This window comes from Canis lupus, chromosome 30, assembly GCF_003254725.2.
Source record: "Canis lupus dingo isolate Sandy chromosome 30, ASM325472v2, whole genome shotgun sequence".
In the NCBI taxonomy this organism is placed as follows: Eukaryota; Metazoa; Chordata; class Mammalia; order Carnivora; family Canidae; genus Canis; species Canis lupus.
This window is the reverse complement of record NC_064272.1, coordinates 24,952,015-24,960,804: the sequence shown is the minus strand read 5'-3', so window position 1 is coordinate 24,960,804 and position 8,790 is coordinate 24,952,015. Positions and strand designations below refer to the sequence as shown.

Sequence of the window (8,790 nt, the reverse complement as noted above, 5' to 3'; positions counted from 1 at the left end):
TCACCTCCAAAAGGACTCTACTTTCCTAATATCATCATCTTGGGTGTTAGGATTTTAATATATGAATTTGTGTAGTACACAAATATTGATACCACAGCAAGAAGTTTATCTGTCTAGAAGTCAGATTGCTTTCATAGACCTGCCCAGTACATTCATTCTCTGTAGAAAAGGTTAAAAGAGGCCCCTTATCAGAAGATGGTTGATATTAGGGAGACTTTTCAGTTAAGATAATATGAGACACTCTAACCTTGCCAAGGAAGGCTACCCCAGAGCATTCCATGGATAGGCACTGACAATGATTGCCTCTAGGATTCTTTAAAAAAATATTTTAGGATTCTTCTGAGTCCTCTATACATAGCTCTTGCTCTTAACAAGATGCAATATATATATATATATATATATATATATATATATATATATATATATACTTTTTTTTTTTTTTTTGGCTGGGTACAGTATACTTTATTGATGGTACATGACAAGTAGGGCTCCCCAAGCTCCTCCCCTTCCTCGGGGTCTGGGATGTAAATTGGAGGTCAGGAGATTCTCAGTGTGTTGGGGGATTAAGTTGGGGCAGGGAGTGCCTCTCTCTTCCTCTTGTTCTCGCTGGGGCTGGTGGTCCAGGAGACTTACTCCTTGGAGGCCATGTGGACCATGAGGTCCACCACCTAGTTGCTGTAGCCAAATTCATTGTCATACCAGGAAATGAGCTTGACGAAGTGGTCATTGAGGGCAATGCCAGCCTTGGTGTCAAAGGTGGAAGAGTGAGTGTCACTGTTGAAGTTGCAGGAGACAACCTGGTCCTCAGTGTAGCCCAGGATGCCCTTGAGGGGGCCCTCTGATGCCTGCTTCACCACCTTCTTGATGTTGTCATATTTGGCAGCTTTCTCCAGGCGGCCGGTCAGATCCACAACTGACATGTTGGGGGTGGGGACACGGAAGGCCATACAGTGAGCTTCAAGGATGACCTTGCCCATAGCCTTAGCAGTGCCAGTGAAAGCAGGGATGATGTTCTGGGCATCCCCTCAGCCATCATGCCACAGCTTCCCAGAGGGGCCGTCCACGGTCTTCTGGGTGGCAGTGATGGCATGGACAGTGATCATGAGGCCCTCCATGATGCCAAAGTGGTCATGGATGACTTTGGCCAGAGAAGCCAAGCAATTGATGGTGCAGGAAGCATTGTGACAATCTTGAGGGAGTTGTCATACTTCTTGTGGTTCACGCCCATCACAAACATGGGGGCATCAGCAGAAGGAGCAGAGATGATGACCCTCTTGGCCCCACCCTTCAAGTGAGCCCCAGCCTTCTCCATGGTGGTGAAGACCCCAGTGGACTCCACAACATACTCAGCACCAGCATTACCCCATTTGATGTTGGCAGGATCTCGCTCCTGGAAGATAGAGATGGACTTCCCATTGATGACAAGTTTCCCATTCTCAGCCTTGACTGTGCTGTGGAATTTGCCATGGGTAGAATCATACTGGAACATGTATACCATGAGGTTGAGGTCAATGAAGGGGTCATTGATGGCGACAATATCCATTTTGCCAGAATTAAAAGCAGCCCTGGTGACCAGGCGCCCAATACGGCCAAATCCGTTCACTCCGACCTTCACCATCATGTCTCGGGGACGCAGCTGGCACTGCACCAGAAGCAGCAGCTGTCTGTTTAACGGGGAGGAGCAGAGAGCCCAGGATGCAATATTGTTGATTAGATTATGTCTTATTAACTATGAACCCATCCCTGGTCCATCTTTAAGGAATGCAACCCAAGCCACCTTGACTGAATTTTGGATCTTCTTAAGCCCAATCTCCTTGTTTTCTCCCACAATTAGTCATACATAGTATAGACTTTGTTTCTAAGCTCTCAGAGAAGCAGCTACCTAATTGTCATCTCTATGTACAATCCCTGAGTGAAAAAACTTCTGATGATTCCCATGTAAAGTCAGAGTTTGGAGAACTTTTACTAATATGAATTCATTTCTCCCTTTCTATCTCTAATTAATAAGATATCTTGTAAAATGTTAGGATCACTGATTTCTCTGCAACTGCAGAAATGTCGAGGCAGAAGAGTTGCATCCTAGAGCTATGATTCCTATGCCATTCTACTGAGTGAGTACTCCACTGTAGGCTACTTACCAAAGTCTGGTCCTCCTTCTTTTTTGCAGACAGAAACTTAAGTTTGTTTAGTGTCTACTCTTCAAGAAATGTGACCACAGCTCAAGGGCAAATCCTTTATTAGTCTAACTCAAGCCTGATAATCTCCTTTCCATTGCCAGTGATTAGTTTAGAAGAAGGCATGTGTCTGAATTTCAGCCAATGCATCTGGAGTGGAAATCTGCTTTGGCTCCTAGAAGTGATGTCCTGTCTTACAAATAGACATAAGAAGAAACGACTCACTTCTTCCAGTGAAAATGAACCTATATTTGTTGGCCTATGAAGGCAAAGATGATGTGCTGACATGGGCAAAGGGAAAAGATAGGAAGGACCAGGGCTCTTCATGACAGCCCCAAGCTACTGAGGGGCCAGCCAACTCAAGACTTCTTTAGCATGCAGTACATTTCCTTTTTTTTTTTTTTTTTAAGATTTTTTTAATGTATTTATTCATGGAAGAGATAGAGAGAGAGAGAGGCGGAGATGCAGGCTCCGTGCAGGGAGCCTGATGTGGGATCCGATCCCGGGACTCCAGGATCATGCCCTGGGCTGAAGGCAGCGCCAAACCACTGAGCCACCCAGGCTGCCCGATACATTTCCATGTTTATTATGTGATTTGACCTAGGTCCCTGTTAAGTGTAGCTAAAAGCAATAGAAACTTTTTTTCCTTGACGAAGAGAGCTACATTTTTTTTTTCCTTATGCAACCTGAAACTTTGGTTCCTTCTGAGTCCTCTATACATAGCTCTTGCTCTTAACAAGATACTATATATTTTTTTTTTTGGCTGGGTACAGTATACTTTATTGATGGTACATGACAAGGTAGGGCTCCCCAAGCTTGAACTGGGACTTCCACTTTGACTGTTGATTCCATCTCTCTACTTTTCAGATAAATCGCTTGAATAAGTGAATCCAGGAGTTAATGGATACACAAAACAGTACCGGAATTCTCTCAATTATTTTTTTTTAAATTTTTTTATTTATGATAGTCACAGAGAGAGAGAGAGAGAGAGGCAGAGACACAGGCAGAGGGAGAAGCAGGCTCCATGCACCCGACGTGGGATTCGATCCCAGGTCTCCAGGATCACGCCCTGGGCCAAAGGCAGGCGCCAAACCGCTGCGCCACCCAGGGATCCCCAATTCTCTCAATTATTGTCAGCCACTTCCCTGAAGCTTTCCTTTGTTGGTTCATAGATCCTGAGAAAACTTTCTCTTGAAAATCTGAGTAGAGTGAACTGCTGTTCCCATGTCAGTTCTTTGCTGCAGAGGTCAGGTGAAGGATGCACTTATTTTGGACAGATGCAAACTCCTCAAGTGTGTTGCCAACATTCGGAATTAAGAAAGCCTACTTAACATTTTAACCAAGTTACTTTTCCATATCTCTGCACCTTTGCCGGGTATGGCATTCAAAATGTTAAGCTGATTTGCATATCATTATTTGATTATTTCAAAAAGTACACATTCATGGACTGAATTACCAATATGAGATGTTAACACAAATAAGGGAAGTAGCACAAGGTAAATCACAGTATGGTGATAAATAGATCCACAGATTAGAATGCAAATATGCTAATGAAATTTCTAGTAATCTACAGTGAAAACATTTAATATTGAGAGTGTGGTCTCCTATAACCTGGCAGCTGAGGAGATTCTTTTCGGAGGATTGTTTTGAGATCTGATTTCTTCAGGATAGTCTATCCATTAGCTCATCTTGCAGTGAAGTAGCTTAATTTGTCTTTTAATGTTGCATGATTTCAAGTGTGAAATCCTTTCCTTGGGACCTCAGGGAAGCCTGATGTGAGCTTTTGAAAGGTTTCACAAGAGGTTTTGTATAGACACATTCTTGCAACAGTTTTGAACACCTGATGGGTAAGAGGCATCAGGCATCCCGTGAGGTGCTGGGGAGTTTATGAAGATGAGTCAGACTTACATTCTACTCCCAAGAGGATCCTAGATAAGATATTAACTTAAGATAGTGACAGAAAAAGAAAAAAAAAAGACTCCTGAAAGAGAAAAATGACCTGGAGAACTGTGGGGAAGTGATGCTGTGGGGCAAATGGAGAAACTGGGAAGGGTTTCTGGTTTTAAACAAGCTTAGATTTCAGGGTGTTTAATCTCAGTTGTAGGATAGGTTCTATGCTGCTTGGTATCATCAGGCTGTTTGAACTTCCATTTCTGTGCAGTTACTCTGATTGCTTTTATTTTAACGAATTTTCTCTGCATTGATAACTAGACCATCCTTCACAGGAAAGCCCTTTGGTTTGGAAATTCATTGTGCTTACACAATAATAAAATATTAGAAGGGGAAGAATGTTTTTCCAATCAAAACTGGAAAGGAGACATCCAGCAGATCATTTTGCTTGACCTTTGGCAAGGGCCAGTCCTGAACACATTGAGAAATATCACATCCCGGTGGAAAGAGCACTGGCCAGGGAATTAGGAGTATGAATTCTATTTCTGACTATCACCCTTGGACAAGTCACTTTCTGCACTTTGGGATTCTCATCTGTAAAAGTAGATTGGTCTAATGAGCTCCAAAGACTCTTTTAGTAATTTCTATAACATCTTAAGGTATTGTTCATATGCCAGTTTGCCCTTGACACTCACCTCCATCAGAGGTGTTAATTACAATCTACAGCTTTTTAGCTTCCTAAAGCAGAGTCATTTTTTTTTCACATTTGTTCCTTTCTGAGCCATAATGGAGGCATTATGGGTGATATCTTCAGTCAGATGAGGAAATTAGAGTACAGAGAGATCAAGAGGCTTATCCAAGGTCCCTAGCTGGTGAACGCCAGAGCCAGGACTTGAGACCAGGTTCCCTTCCCTTTCCTCCTCCCTCTACAAATCTCTCCTCCTGACACATTCCAGTCATAGGTTGGTCTGATCTGGAGTGGACTTTAATAGAACTCATAAAGATAGTTCTAGTTTTGAGGATTGTAGATAGAAAGATTTTTCTAACCTTTATTTTGAATTTTATATACGTAAAAAAGTTGCAATGATAGTACAGAGGGTTCTTAGATACCCCTCACTCAGCTTTTCCTAATTTTTTTTAAGATTTTATTTATTCATAGAGACAGAGACAGAGAGAGAGAGAGAGAGAGAGGCAGAGACACAGGCAGAGGAAGAAGCAGGCTCCATGCAGGGAGCCCAATGTGGGACTCGATCCCGGGTCTCCAGGATCACACCCCGGGCTGCAGGTGGCAATAAACCGCTGCCTCCCTGGGGCTGTCCCCTAATCTTTTTTTTTTTTTTTAGATTTTTTTTATTTATTTGAATGAGAGAGAGAAGGAGAGAGAATCTGAAGCAGACTCCACACTTAAGCACAGAGCCTGACATGGGGCTTGATCCATATCCATGAGATCATGACCTGAGCCAAAACCAAGAGTTGGATGCCCAACTGACTGAGCCACCCAGGCACCCCAGCTTTTCCTAATCTAATGTCTTATATAACCATGGTACCTTTGTCAAAACTAAGAAATTAACATTGATATAATAATACTGTGAACTATACTAGAGACTTAATTTGGATTTCACCAGTTCAGATTTTTAATGGACAGCATAAATTGGGAGAGTGAAAATTGAGTTAGGGAGATAAATCCTTCTGGCCCCCATCAGAGAATACCATGTACTACATGTGTGCCACAAGGGCTGACCTTACAGCAGGCAGTGGATTTCTAACACTGAAGCATCCCACCCTTGATAAAAGAGGCAATGGATATTGTCAGTGGTTAAGATGAGAAAAATGATGGCCACAGGGGGCACTGATATCCCAACGTTCCAAATGCTTAGGTTTGTGAACTATACACCAGTTAACAGACCAAAGACACATCTCAGATCCGGTCTTTTATGGACAAGATGCTCTCAATCACCATCTATCACTTTCTAAGTACAATCCTTTCCTGGAAGATATTGCAGTATTATTCAAAACGTGCCAAAGTGGGCAGGAGATCCCAAGAGTAATTGTGAGTTATGAGGTCATGGGGACCTCATTGCAAACTATTTGCAAAACTTAATTGGGGTAATAAATAAACTAAGCATGTAAATGAGATTGAAGACTACAGTGTGAATTAGAAGGAGACTATTAGCCTGCATAGTCAAAATGCCTTCTTCCTGTTTGTAATATTTGCTGAGTTGAACTATTAGTCAAAGAAGCATTAAATTCAAATATCCTAAAATTTCACAACTAAAATAACTTGGAAATAAAACCATTTAATGAGATTCTTTCTGGACAAGATGTGAACTTTATTTTTTATGATTAGGTACTTCAGTGCTTTTCAAATAGAGGATGGCCTGGCATTCACATCAGGATCCACCTGCCCGCCACCCCGCCCCCCCAACCCCATGTGAATTCATCTTGACCAGGGTACTTAGACGCAAATGCAGAAGAAAAAAAATACAGCTCAAAAGGAATGAAATAAAGATGCTATTCCCAATTGTGGAAAACAAACAGATCTGTAAGCTAAAATGGGACTATCCCTCTCTCCCTTTTCTTGTTTTCTTTTTTAAACTAGGTGGTCAAAAATAACTTCAGGCCTGACATTTCTTTTTTCACATATCTGAAGAATGAGTAGAGGGTCCTCTTGCAAATAAATATAAATATAAAAAAAAAATAAGAGAAACAAAGCGCCCATACACCACATCTAATCATCCAGCCCAAGTCAAGTCTTAACAGCAGCTTTTTTTTTTTAAGCAGTTGATTGAATGAATACAAATGCCTCTCTGTTGTCACTTGGGATGCCACTTGATATATCCCATTTTCTAGACTCTAATTATTCCATTTGTAGACATGAATGCCATTTAGATGTGAGCTAATTCAGCATGGTAACTCAATTAGATTTGTACCGACTTGGATTTATGAAACATCAATGGGTTCTTGGTGAGACCAATGGGACTGCGGGCGATTCATCCGAAGTCTCACCGACGCAACCTCTCAGGAGCTCAATTAAACATGCCAGCCACGAGGATGTTTTTTAACTGGAATGTTTCACAATTAAAATAAAAAAGATTTCTGTGTTCCTCAGCACGCACGACCTAGCAGAAAAGAAAGACCTGTAATGACAAGGGCTGAAGTTTTCCTTTAGGTTACATGTTATCTCCATCAAAGAAGACTCCCTGGCTGGCCGAGCTCAGAGCATCTGTCTGACTGCCCTTGGCATGGCTGGCCTCAGTTGCTGACCTATGTGGTGAAGATTGTGGGGCCTCCCATTCAAGGGCACTCGATAAGTGTTGGTTGAACTAAATTGCCAAGTTCATCTTGGAGCCTCTGCCTGTACCTTGGTTCTGAGAGCCAAAAGGCAGATGCTGAATGCCAAATTAAATTTGTAAAAAGATAAGAAATCTCAAAGTGCCAAGAATTATGATAACTATATTCTCGGCATAACATTTTTTTTAATTAAAAAAAAAACGCAAAATAAAACGTAGCCCATGGTCAGAAAATGAGGGAAAAGATTTTAAACCAGGACTGTCCCCCTAATGGATACCATGTAAAAAAAGGACTCATTTTTTTTTAAGATTTTATTTTATTATTTATTCATGAGAGACACAGAGTCGGGGGCGGGCAGAGACACAGGCAGAGGGAGAAGCAGGCTCCATGCAGGGAGCCTGATGTGGGACTCGATCCCAGGACTCCAGGATCATGTCCTGAGCTGGAGGCAGGCACTAAACCACTGAGCCACCCAGGGATTCCCCCCCAAAAGGACTCTCTTTGAAGAAATTGTGTTACTGTGTGATTCTGCATGGGGCTTAGGAAGGCAGGCAAGCGCCTGTGTGCGGAATGCCATTGCCTGGCAGAGACTTGCCTCACCTGGTCCTCTTCATGTGGGCGTGGGTGATGACCAAAAGGCTTCATTAGTTCTCAGCATAGGGCCTGATACAGAGAGTGTACTTGGAAATCTCGTGGAATTAATGAAACAACATCATAGGTGTGAGCTCATTTTGTCAATGAGGAGCAACTTTGACCGGTGTCTGCCGTCATTTTCCTAAATCAAGTCATAGATAATAGAGACAAGTATGTTTGTGTTTCTAACACCTGGATGAGGGACAATGTCAAGGGGGAAGAGTCTCAATTTTATTGTATCTTCATCTTTCCAATTCTAATACTCTCATATTTATTTCTGTTATGACCTTATTATTAGTTGTAGAACGGTAGTAGAGGTATAAATAAAGAACATTGCCATGGGGATCCCTGGGTGGCTCAGCGGTTTAGCGCCTGCCTTTGGCCCAGGGCGTGATCCTGGGGACCTGGGATCAAGTCCCACGTCAGGCTCCCGGTGCATGGAGCCTGCTTCTCCCTCTGCCTATATCTCTGCCTCTCTCTCTCTCTCTCTCTCTGTGTGTGTGACTATCATAAATAAATAAAAAATTTAAAAAAAAGAACATTGCCATGCCATGATTTTCAAACTGCAGTTTCACATAACTTGTGTCATGTATGCCCACAGTGCTGCTATCAAACAGACATTATTTCCTCCGTTCAATGGCTGATTAAACTGGTCCAGAGAGGTTGTGTGTCTTGCCCAAGGCCACACAGCTAAATCTCAGTGAAGCTGGTATTTCAACCTTATCCTTTCCTGTTAAATCCTTCTCATATGGAGTAGTGAAAAGACTGTGGGTTTTAAATCAGAAGACCCCATTTTACTTTC

At 42.3% G+C, this 8,790-nt stretch overlaps 1 pseudogene; it reads right to left on the bottom strand.

Moving 5' to 3' along the window:
• Nucleotides 1–629: 629 nt before the first annotated feature.
• LOC112675455 (glyceraldehyde-3-phosphate dehydrogenase-like) lies at nt 630–1,643 on the bottom strand (annotated as a pseudogene).
• Between the last annotated feature and the right edge of the window lie 7,147 nt (nt 1,644–8,790).